Source organism: Lampris incognitus, chromosome 18 (genome assembly GCF_029633865.1).
Source record: "Lampris incognitus isolate fLamInc1 chromosome 18, fLamInc1.hap2, whole genome shotgun sequence".
NCBI lineage: Eukaryota > Metazoa > Chordata > Actinopteri > Lampriformes > Lampridae > Lampris > Lampris incognitus.
The window spans coordinates 10532693-10544998 of NC_079228.1; positions in this window are offsets into that span (position 1 = coordinate 10532693).

The window sequence follows — 12306 nt, forward strand, 5'->3', positions numbered from 1 at the left end:
GTGTGTGTGTGTGTGTGTGTGTGTGTGTGTGTGTGTGTGTGTGGTTAGTAATTGACTTGTGGTATGAGGGGAGAGGCTTCATGTGAAGAGCAGAGAGAGAAGCAACATGTGGCTGTGATTTTGTGTCATATTCCTCTAATGACCTTTGACATTCAAGAGGTTGACGTTTCCATTGGTTTCAGCAGCATTTCGGAGACACCAGGATGTAAAAAGAGCTGCTCAGCTGGACGTCAGGACAACGGAGACGGGTATGAACACTGTCACGATGGCTTCAGTTATTATTCAATTGAATTTTCACAATTCAAAAACTACTAAAATATCCACCATATCCTCTGTAAAGAGGCTAAAGGACGTGATAGTTCAGTTGTTTGAGCCATGCTTTCATTTTTCATTTTGAACGTGGTGTGTTGACAGAGAGTTGATCCAATTCCTTTATGGAGAATATATTTTCACAAGCTCGTTTCAATTGGTGACCATTTCAGAGTAACCAGAGACAATAACACAAGAAAAAGAGAATAATATTACCCAATTTTATTACCTAATAATAATAGTATCACTATATTAATTGATTAATTATATATATTAATACATTATGTTATTATTATTAATTATTATCAGTATTATCCCCAATGTTATTTACCTACCTATTAATTTAATTATTGTTTTTTTTAATTATCACCCAACTTGCCCTCGGGGAAGAATAAAGTATTGGTAGTGGTAGTAGTAGTAGTGGTGGTGGTAGTGGTAGTGGTAGTAGTAATAGTAGTACTAGTAGTAATAGTAGTAGTAGTTGTGGTGGTAGTGTAGTGGTAGTAGTGGTAGTAGTAGTAGTGGTGGTGGTAGTGGTAGTGGTAGTAGTAGTAGTGGTGGTAGTAGTAGTAGTAGTAGTAGTAGTAGTAGAAGTAGTGGTGGTGGTAGTGTAGTGGTAGTAGTAGTAGTAGTAGTAGCATTAGTAGTAGTACTGGTAGTGATGGTAGTAGTAGTAGTAGTAGTAGTAGTAGTAGTAGTAGTGGTGGTGGTGGTAGTAGTAGTAGTACTGGTAGTGATGGTAGTAGTAGTAGTAGTAGTACTGGTAGTGATGGTAGTAGTAGTAGTAGTAGTAGTAGTAGTAGTAGTGATGGTGGTGGTAGTGTAGTGGTAGTAGTAGTAGTAGTAGTAGTAGTAGTAGTGGTGGTGGTGGTAGTGTAGTGGTAGTAGTAGTAGTAGTAGTAGTAGTAGCATTAGTAGTAGTACTGGTAGTGATGGTAGTAGTAGTATTAGTAGTAGTAGTAGTGGTGGTGGTGGTAGTGTAGTGGTAGTAGTAGTAGTAGTAGTAGTAGCATTAGTAGTAGTACTGGTAGTGATGGTAGTAGTAGTAGTAGTAGTACTTCTCTCAAAAGTGGCTTGTGGGTAGTTCAGTCCTGACAGCTGCTTTTTTTATTGCATATTGTGAATGTTGTGTGTTGAATGTTGTGAGTATAATGTTGTGAGTTGAATGTTGTGTGTTGAATGTTGTGTGTTGAATGTTGTGTGGTGAATGTTGTGAGTTGAATGTTGTGTGTTGAATGTTGTGAGTTGAATGTTGTGAGTTGAATGTTGTGTGTTGAATGTTGTGTGTTGAATGTTGTGTGGTGAATGTTGTGTGTTGAATGTTGTGTGTTGAATGTTGTGTGGTGAATGTTGTGTGTTGAATGTTGTGTGTTGAATGTTGTGAGTTGAATGTTGTGTGTTGAATGTTGTGTGTTGAATGTTGTGTGTTGAATGTTGTGTGTTGAATGTTGTGTGGTGAATGTTGTGTGGTGAATGTTGTGAGTTGAATGTTGTGTGTTGAATGTTGTGTGTTGAATGTTGTGTGTTGAATGTTGTGTGGTGAATGTTGTGTGTTGAATGTTGTGTGTTGAATGTTGTGTGGTGAATGTTGTGTGTTGAATGTTGTGAGTTGAATGTTGTGTGGTGAATGTTGTGTGGTGAATGTTGTGTGTTGAATGTTGTGTGTTGAATGTTGTGTGTTGAATGTTGTCTGTTGAATGTTGTGTGGTGAATGTTGTGTGTTGAATGTTGTGAGTTGAATGTTGTGTGTTGAATGTTGTGTGTTGAATGTTGTGAGTTGAATGTTGTGTGTTGAATGTTGTGTGGTGAATGTTGTGAGTTGAATGTTGTGTGTTGAATGTTGTGTGTTGAATGTTGTGTGTTGAATGTTGTGAGTTGAATGTTGTGTGGTCAATGTTGTGTGGTGAATGTTGTGTGTTGAATGTTGTGTGGTGAATGTTGTGTGTTGAATGTTGTGTGGTGAATGTTGTGTGTTGAATGTTGTGTGGTGAATGTTGTGTGTTGAATGTTGTGTGGTGAATGTTGTGTGTTGAATGTTGTGTGTTGAATGTTGTGTGGTGAATGTTGTGTGTTGGAGGGAATTCATCTGATGTCTTGGTGGGGAATAGATTTTCACACACTCACAATAAGCAGAAACACAACAAATAAAGAGTAATTTGTAAAATCCTGTCTACAAAGGAAGTTAATGTAAAGAGCAGAGTAAAGAGTGAACACCTTCACACCACTTCTTCACATTTCATAGACTGTGAGCAGGTCGATGGTTTGTGAGGGTTTTGTCACAAGTTCCCTCTGCTTGTGAGGACGGTGTTCATAAAGAAACCCTGACATGTGGTCCAGACCCCCGTCTTACTGTGGACCTGCTGCCAGATGGAAGAAACAACGCACATTATACACAAGCGCATCTTTGCCATATTGCTCAGCAAAATGGACCAGAGGAGATTGTGTTCATGTGTGAATAGTTGTGTATTGAAAGTGGGATGTATTGTATGTGTGTATTGTATATGTGTGTCACTGTACTGACGAGAGTTCTGGACTTGGACTTTGCAGAGTTTCATGTAAAACCTCTGAGGGAAAAGCTGTCACCAAACCATCCGGTGAGTCCTCCAGCCAGAAAGACCAGGTGCTAGAAGTAACAGACATCCAGCCAGGTCAGTAAGACGTCTAAAGGGTGCGCCCCCTTGAGTTTAGCTGCAGCATGGCACCAACCAACGCCATTTTTGTGATTTTTCAGAACTTGTTACCAAGTCCAAGAGGTGCCGCGTCAGGGGCTTCTTTCGCAGGATTTGCAGGGCGCTTTGCTGCTGTTTTATGGCTGATGATGAAGACGAGGATGATGATGAGAGAGAGCCTCTTCCCCAGCCTGCTGTTTAACGTTACTAACTGCAGCCACAATAATTAAAGTTACCTGTTTGTCAAATGTAGCATCATGTCTCATCTCATCATTTGTCCTCATCTCTCTGTCCCTATGCCATGCCGCTTCCTCTAGACCTCATGCAGGACTGCACCACAAAGATCTAGACCTCATGCAGGACTGCACCACAAAGATCTAGACTTCATGCAGGACTGCACCACAAAGATCTAGACCTCATGCAGGACTGTACCACAAAGATCTAGACCTCATGCAGGACTGTACCGCAAAGATCTAGACCTCATGCATGACTGTACCACAAAGATCTAGACCTCATGCAGGACTGCACCACAAAGATCTAGACCTCATGCAGGACTGCACCACAAAGATCTAGACCTCATGCAGGACTGCACCACAAAGATTTAGACCTCATGCAGGACTGCACCACAAAGATCTAGACCTCATGCAGGACTGCACCACAAAGATCTAGACCTCATGCAGGACTGCACCACAAAGATCTAGACCTCATGCAGGCCTGCACCACAAAGATCTAGACCTCATGCAGGACTGCACCACAAAGCTGCAATGGAAGGTTACCATCTTACACTCACCTTTCTTTTTTTAACATATATTTATTGGTTTTCAGTTTGCAAATCACATCAAATTGTACATCAGCTGTCGAGAAGAAAGAACAAAAAAAGAACCATTAAAAAGAAAGAAGGTGTAAAGGGTGTTTGTCTGGTCAGTGTACACGATCATATAAAGCTGCCCTACTCCCCCAGAGCTTGTTCTTGCTGAAGCGGGTTGCCAACATTAACATTATGCCTTAAGGAGAACATAAAGGGTCTCCAGATATCATCACAACATTGTGTTTACGTCTAACAACATACCTTATCTTTTCCATTGACACGTTTGACGCCATTTCTTTGATCCACGTTCCAATTCTTGGTCCATCCACATTTTTCCAGTTAAGAGCAGTTAAAGGTTTAGCTTGTAGTGTACACACGTCTATGAAGCTGAACTCTCTGCTTTGTAAATGTGGGTTGGGAGGATATATACCAAGAATAGAGAGCTTGGGATCCAACGCTCATTTCTTTGACAACATTTGATAAGTCATATCAATAACATCTTGCCAAAAGGTTTTCACTTTCACACATTGCCATATACAATGATACAGTGTTGCTCTTGTGTCCTTACACGTGATACAAGTATCAGGAATGTCCTCATTAAGCTTGTGTCATTTAACAGGAGTTATGTATGTCCACATCAGCCGTTTATACTGGATGGGTTTCAAGCTGCTGCTGATTGTCTGCCTCTGTGCCTCCTTGCATGCCTCACTCCAGTCTTCTGCAGATATTTCCTCCCCTATATCTTCCTCCCATAGTCTCAGTTTTGATGCAGATGAATCATCAGATCCAGACACAAACAAGTCTTACAGAGTTGAAATTAAACCTTCATCATAACAGTGTCTTGTGACTGCTCCCTCTAGTGTAGAAATGCCAGGTTTATCTAACGAACGGCTTTGAGATGAGGATATAAAGCTCCTGAGTTGAAGATATTTGAGAAAATGATTCTTTGGAACGTCACATTTGGTTGATATTTCTGCTAAGGACATAAATACTTCCTCTTCACTGTACATGTCTTGCACTTTCCTTGACCCCTTTTCAGCCCACATTGGAAATCCTGGATCACTTTCCCCCCGGTTTGAAACTGGCATTACCCCAAATAGGACTGAAGCGTGACCAGGAAGAGTTTATATTGAAATATTTACAAGCGTCAAACCAAGCATCACTCATATTCAATACTGTAACAGGGTTCTCTGTGTTGTTCCTCAGGTATTTACCACCTGCTGAATACCAATATAAGTGCAATGGTAATTGTAGTGTAACAGAAGAGGATTCCAAGTCCAACCAAGCTGGGGGGGGGGGGGGCTGTCCGGGTGAAAAATAAAACAAAAATAAAAACTGCAATTGAGCTGCCCAGGAATACCATTGGATGTTTGGGCGTTTAAGGCCTCCTCGGTCATATGGTAGATAGAGTAAAGACTGACGTAATCTGGGACGCTTGTTTTGCCAAATAAAGTTGGTAAACAATTTATTGATTCTAGTAAACAAAGACGAGGGAGGGGCACACACGTTACACACACTAGTTTCTATTGCTGTGGTGAAAAAGACAAATGTTGTGTGGTAGTAGGTGTGTAATGTAGATATGCGGCACAAGGCAGGTATTCTTTAAGGACACCAGAGGTTTTAATAATGTTTCCTACGAGGGAATTTATAACTATCAGTTCACAATCTTATTTATTTGGCTGTTGTTTTTTTCTTATTTGTCTATGACTCATAATCCATTTGTGACACATTATACTATAAAAGTTGGTGGATTTCACGTGGGAACTTTTGGTCCTTCAGAGGTCAACAGTGTAATAATTTGGGGTAAGATGACTTCAGTGAATTTCCGGTGAGCTTGGGACACAGTTTTAGTCATGCTTTACCGATAACACCATCAGCACATAAATGACCATGTTTCCATCCATGTCAGTACAACAACGTTACTCCTGGTCTGTAAGTAAACCAGGACTGCTTGAATTCACGTCAAACACACTTGCATTGTCCTCAGAACTAATCATTATCCATTCCACACCTTGATGAACAACTCAGCAATACAAGTCTTTGGTGTGGTTTCATGTCAGGGTCTCTGCAGGCCATGCTAGGGGATGTCTATGGATTTAGTGACATCTAGTAAAATGTCTCCTGCAGCCAGTCCTATCAGATAAACCTACCTACTGACAGCTCTGCTGATAAAACAGTGTTGCCCACAGTGGTGGAAATTAGCATCGACCAAGAAGATAAATATATTTTCATAAGAGACAAAGGATGAAAACATTTAAAACCGTAAATGTACAAGACAAGCAGTTTATTGACATGTGATTTTGCATCAGCTTCCATCCCTCATCTTCCACTGAGTGCTGACAAAGCCCCACAGCTGATCTCTGACGTCACACCATGATGGCAAGGTGTCAGTGTTGATGGGGTGGCTGGGTCTGTTCCATAGTGTACTGCAATGAGAAAATAACAGACAAAGTAAATGTTGACAACTCAGGACAACATGTTAACTCTGGCAGCCACAGAATAAAGGTCCGTCCACACCAAGAATCATAACTATAATGATAACTATAATAACTATGATGAAAACTATGACAATAACTATGATGATAACTATAATGAAAACAATGATGGTAACTATAATAACTATGATGATGACTATGATGACAACTATCATGATAACTATGATGATGACTATGATGATAACTATGATGATAACTATAATGATAACTATAATGACATATAATGATAACTATAATGATAACTATGATGATAACTATAATGATAACTATGATGATATCTATAATGATAACTATGATGATAACTATAATAACTGATGATATCTATAATGATAACTATAATAACTATAATGATAACTATGATGATATCTATAATGATAACTATAATAACTATAATGATAACTATGATGATAACTATAATGATAACTATGATGATAACTATAATGGTAACTATAACGATAACAATGATGATAACTATAATGATAACTATGATATCTATAATCATAACTATGACGATAACTGTAATGATAACTATGATGCTAACTATAATGATAACTATAATGATAACTATAATAACTATAATTATAACTATGATGATAACTATGATGATAACTATAATGATAACTATGATGATAACTATAATGATATCTATGATAACTATAATGATAACTATGATGATATCTATAATGATAACTATGATGATATCTATAATGATAACTATAATGATAACTATGATGATAACTATAATAACTATAATGATAACTATGATGATAACTATGATGATAACTATAATGATAGCTATAATGATAACTATGATGATATCTATAATGATAACTATAATGATGAATAAAATCAAATCAATTTTATTTGTATAGCCCAATATCACAAATTACAAATTTGCCTCAGTGGGCTTAACAGCAACACAACATCCTGTCCTTAGACCCTCTCAACGGATAAGGAACAACTCCCTAAAAAAACCCTTTAACAGGGAGAAAAAGAAGAAACCTCAGGGAGAGCAACAGAGGAGGGGTCTCTCTCCCAAGACGGACAGCGTGCAATGGCTGTTGTGTTCACGCAATTTACATAATACAAAATTGAAAGAGGATAACAGAATTATAATGGACATAACATTTATGAAGAACATGAGGCACAGGATGCCAAGCAGTTTCCACGTGCCAACGGAGCAGTCCAGGACCCAAGCCACACAACCAGCATCATCATGTAAAAAAAGAAAAACTTATGTGAGGAGAGGAAGGGCAGGCAGCATCCAAATGGCGGCCACCATCACCACGGAGACCTGGGAGGATAACCGACTGCACATGCACGCAAGAGAGACTCACATGACACCATTCAAACACAGAAAAGAGAGAGGAGAATACATCATTCAGAGAGAGAGAAAAGACCTGTTAGAGAAGAGAACAGTTTGCAATAGTCATTAGCCATAATCAATTAAGTCATCAACTAGTCATAATCTATACTCTGTAATCTATACTCGATAATCTGGTCGGCAGAACAGTGGTTGGTAAATTCATTGAGACAGCAAACCAACCCGCCATCCAGTACAGGATGTGAAGCACTCAACTTAAAGGCAACTAATTGTAAGCTAAGGCAAAAAGATGAGTTTTAAGTTTGGATTTAAAGACTCAGCAGACTCTGATTGTCTGATAGCAGCAGGCAGGTTATTCCACAACAATGGAGCCCGATAGGAAAAGGCCCTGCTGCCACCAGCTGACTTCTTTTTAACTTTGGGTACACACAGGAGCCCTGTATTTTGAGAGAGGAGAGCTCGAGATGGCATGTAAGGTTTAAGGAGATCAGACAGGTAGGATGGGGCAAGCCCATTTAGGATTTTATAAGTCAGCAGAAGCACCTTGTAATCTGATCTAACATGGACAGAAAATTACAGTAATCAAGTCTGGATGAAATAAGTGCATGTATTAGAATCTCTGCGTCAGCCATGGAGAGAAAAGACCGGATTTTAGCTATGTTACGTAAGTGAAAAAAGGCAGTCTTGGTGATTTCTTTAATGTGCTAATCAAAGGAAAGGCTGGGATCAAACGTAACACCAAGATTTTTGGCTGCCACACTTTGTGAAACCACAGAGTTGTCGATTGTTATCGTTACTTGATCCAATTGGTGTCTCTGTCTAGCAGGGCCAGCGACTAGCATCTCGGTTTTATCTGAATTTAAAAGCAGAAAGTTAATTGACATCAGAGAAAACTATAACTATAACTATGACGATAACTATAATGATAACTATGATGATAACTATGATGACAACTATAATGATCACTATGATGATAACTATAATGATCACTATGATGATAACTATAACTATAACTATGACGATAACTATAACTATAACTATAACTATGACGATAACTATAATGATAACTATGATGATAGCTATGTTGATAACTATGACGATAACTATAATGATAACTATGATGATAACTGTGCTGTCAGTATTAGTTAATATGTACTGTGTCTTTAAGAGTGTTCTGTTCACTGATGATGTCACCATCACCATAGCGATAATACAGGAAGTGCAGTAGTCAACAGAAAACCTGATAAAGCCTTGAGACGTTTTGTTCACGATATCACTATTCTCTACATACATTTCATGCTTTTGGATGCACTGTCGTTTTACTGTTCTGCCGTAGGCAGCCTCTTCAGCCTGGTGATTGGAGGAGGAGTTGTCTATCTGCCAGCTTATGCAGGGCGTATAGGGGTGGCAGAACAGTAAAATGACAGCTTCCCAACGGGCTGAGATACAGCAGAGCAGGTCAGTGCTATCACAACAAAACAATGAAACAGGCTTACAACAGAACACCAGTTTAACAATCAGGCTTCCACGACATTATGGAAGAACAGGGGTCACGATCCCCAGCTGTATTAGCTGGTCTGGTGGGTCAGCAACATCTAAACGCTCTCGCGGCTCCTGTTTTAGCTCAGCGGCTTCCATAGCCTTTGCAGAGACTGAAGAGGCCAAAGCTAAAGCAAAATATGCAGAAAAGGAAATGCAGATTCAAATGCAAAAAGCACACTTGGATGCAGAGAAAGTATGCTTAGATGCACAACTTGATGTCCTAAATGCTGAAAAAACAGCAGCAGCAGCAGTTGCAAAGGCCGAAGCATTGGCAGCAGCCCTCGTGTGCAACAAAGAATCAGACTTTGAGTTGAAAAGTGATGTAGGATTCAGTGCTCATGATTCTGCTCAGCAAACCATTGACTATGTTCAAGAGCAGACCAGACTACGGACTGACGCTCAGGCAGACCCAGTCATAACAGCAGAAGAGCCAAGGCCACCACCAGTGCCATCCCAAAAGTATGGCCTTGACACAGAGAGTAGCTTTCCCCATAGCAGGCCATCTAAAAGAGCCACCTATGATGTTGAAACATATTTCCCTAGTGGACGCACAATCAGCGTGGAGAGACAAGTTATCTACTCCGTTGCAAACACTACCAGGCCATCACAAACCACAGAGCATTCAGGCTTTAGAGAGCAGAAGCACAAAGCTCATTTGGGCCATGTCAGACCACCTGAGAATCACAGTTACTTAGCTGCAGATACTCTCCACCATGGTGTGGCGCAGCCACCAGCCCTAACCCCAGCGCCACAATCTCAGACTTACCCACAGGTCAAGCCACACCCACCTTCACCAAAAACACATGCCCAGTTTCCTGTTAGCACCCCACATGCTCACTATGGAGACAATCAGAATATGTCTGATCTTGTTAGGTTCATGGCACGTAGAGAATTTATTGCCACAGGCCTACTGCAGTTTGATGATCGCTCAGAAAATGATAGGGCCTGGAAAGCGTCATTCTTGAACACCACAATAGGCCTTCACCTCTCAGTTAAAGAACAAATGGATCTCCTAGTTGAGTAGTTAGGTGCAGAGTCAAGAGAAAAAGCAAAAAGGATAAGAGCCATACATGTCTATAACCCAGAAAAGGGACTTCAGATGATTTGGCAGCGACTTGATGAATGCTTTGGGGCACCTGATGAGGTCATTAAGAGTGCATTACTCAAAAGAGTTGACAGCTTCCCGAAGATTTCAAACACAGACTGGAAGAAACTGAGAGAACTGGGAGACCTGTTGAGGGAGCTTCAAGCAGCAACATCAGAGGGAGTGGTTTCTGGTCTTGCCTGTTGAGATACAGCACGGGGCGTAACCAGCATAATTCAAAAACTGCCCTTTAATCTACAAGAGAGATGGATGATGCTAGGCTACACGTTCAAAAAGCAGCATGGGGTCTCCTTTCCTCCATTTTCTGTCCTTGTTGAGTCCATATCAGATCAAGCAAAGATGCGCAATGACCCTAGTTTCTTTCTCCCTCTCCATGCAGACCACACAAAACTCAAACAGAACATCTGTCTCAGTCCACAAAACAGACATCTCTCTGAATAAAACAGCAGACGAAGACATGCAAAAGGCTAACATTGATCCAGCAAAGCTGTGTCCAATTCATAAGAAACCACACCCTTTACACAAATGCAGAGGGTTCAGGAAAAAGTCTCTGGAAGACAGGAAAGCCTTTCTAAAGTAGAATGGCATTTGCTTTAAATGCATAGTGTCAACCACACACCTAGCAAGGTATTGCGAAAGGTCTTTAAAGTGTAATCAGTGCGGCAGTGAGCGGCATCACTCTGCTCTACACCCAGGGCCTGCACCCGAGTTTGTAAACGCCCTCACCCCTACTGAAGATCATGGCGGGGAGTGGAGTGATATTTCCAAAGAAGATGTGTCAGCCAATTACACTGAAGTCTGTGGAGGAAATCTGAGTGGTAAAACCTGCTCAAAGACCTGCCTCGTCAAAGTGTTTCTGAATGGTCAGCAGGATAAGGCAATCAAGGTGTATGCTGTCATTGATGACCAGAGTAATCGTTCCTTGGTGAGACCAGAATTCTCACCAAGGAACAGCCACAGTTCTCCTTACCGTCTAAAAACCTGCGCCGGTGTGGCAGAGACAAGTGGGAGACGAGCACATGGCTTTCAAGTAAGTTCCATAGATGGACATGTCACTCTTTCTCTTCCGACCTTAATAGAGTGTAACAACATTCCAAATAACCCATTGGAGATCCCTACACCACAAGCTGCTCTTCATCACCCACACTTACAGCCTATAGCAGGCCAGGTCCCAGAGCTCGAGCATGATGCTCCAATCATGATGCTACTTGGCAGAGATATTATCAGAATACATAAAGCAAGAGGACAGATAAATGGACTACATGATGCACCATATGCCCAAAAACTAGACCTTGGGTGGGTCCTAGTCGGTAACGTTTGTTTGGGCAGAGTCCATAAGCCACTTAGCGTCAAGTCTTCTTTACCAACACTCTGGAAAATGGTAGGCAGTCACTCTTTACACCATGCCCTAACACTTTTCATGTGAAGGAAAGTGTCTGTAAAGTGTAGGCCCGAGGAATGCACACTAATGTCTCAGCTAAGAAACCGACACGAGACAAGGGCAGATTTCATATGGGAGATAATGGGAACGGAAGATGATGAAAAGCTAGCCCCTTCCATCGAAGACCTGACCTTCCTTCATATCATGAAACAAAGCTTCTACAAAGATAAAGGAAACAGTTGGGTAGCCCCCCTGCCCTTCAAGCGTCAGAGACGGCATCTACCCAATAACAGAGAACAGGCCGTGAATCGTTTCAGGTCATTAGAGCGGTCTTTCTCAAGGAAACCTGACATGAAGACACACTTCTTTGGCTTTATGGAGAAGATACTGGAGCAAGGCCATGCCGAAGTGGCTCCTCCACAAGAAGTTGGAGTCACCTGGGACCTTAAGAGCGACACACTTACATTCCAGGTGTCAAGCGACCGGAAGCAATTCACCCGCCGTGGAGTCCTGTCTACTGTGAATGGCTTATACGATCCTCTTGGGTTTGCTGCCCCAGTCGTCATACGAAACAAGGCTTTGCTCAGAGACCTTACAGCAGACTCTAAAGACTGGGGCGTGCCTTTACCCCTTGGAAAGCTGGAAATGTGGGAACAGTGGAGATAATCCCTGC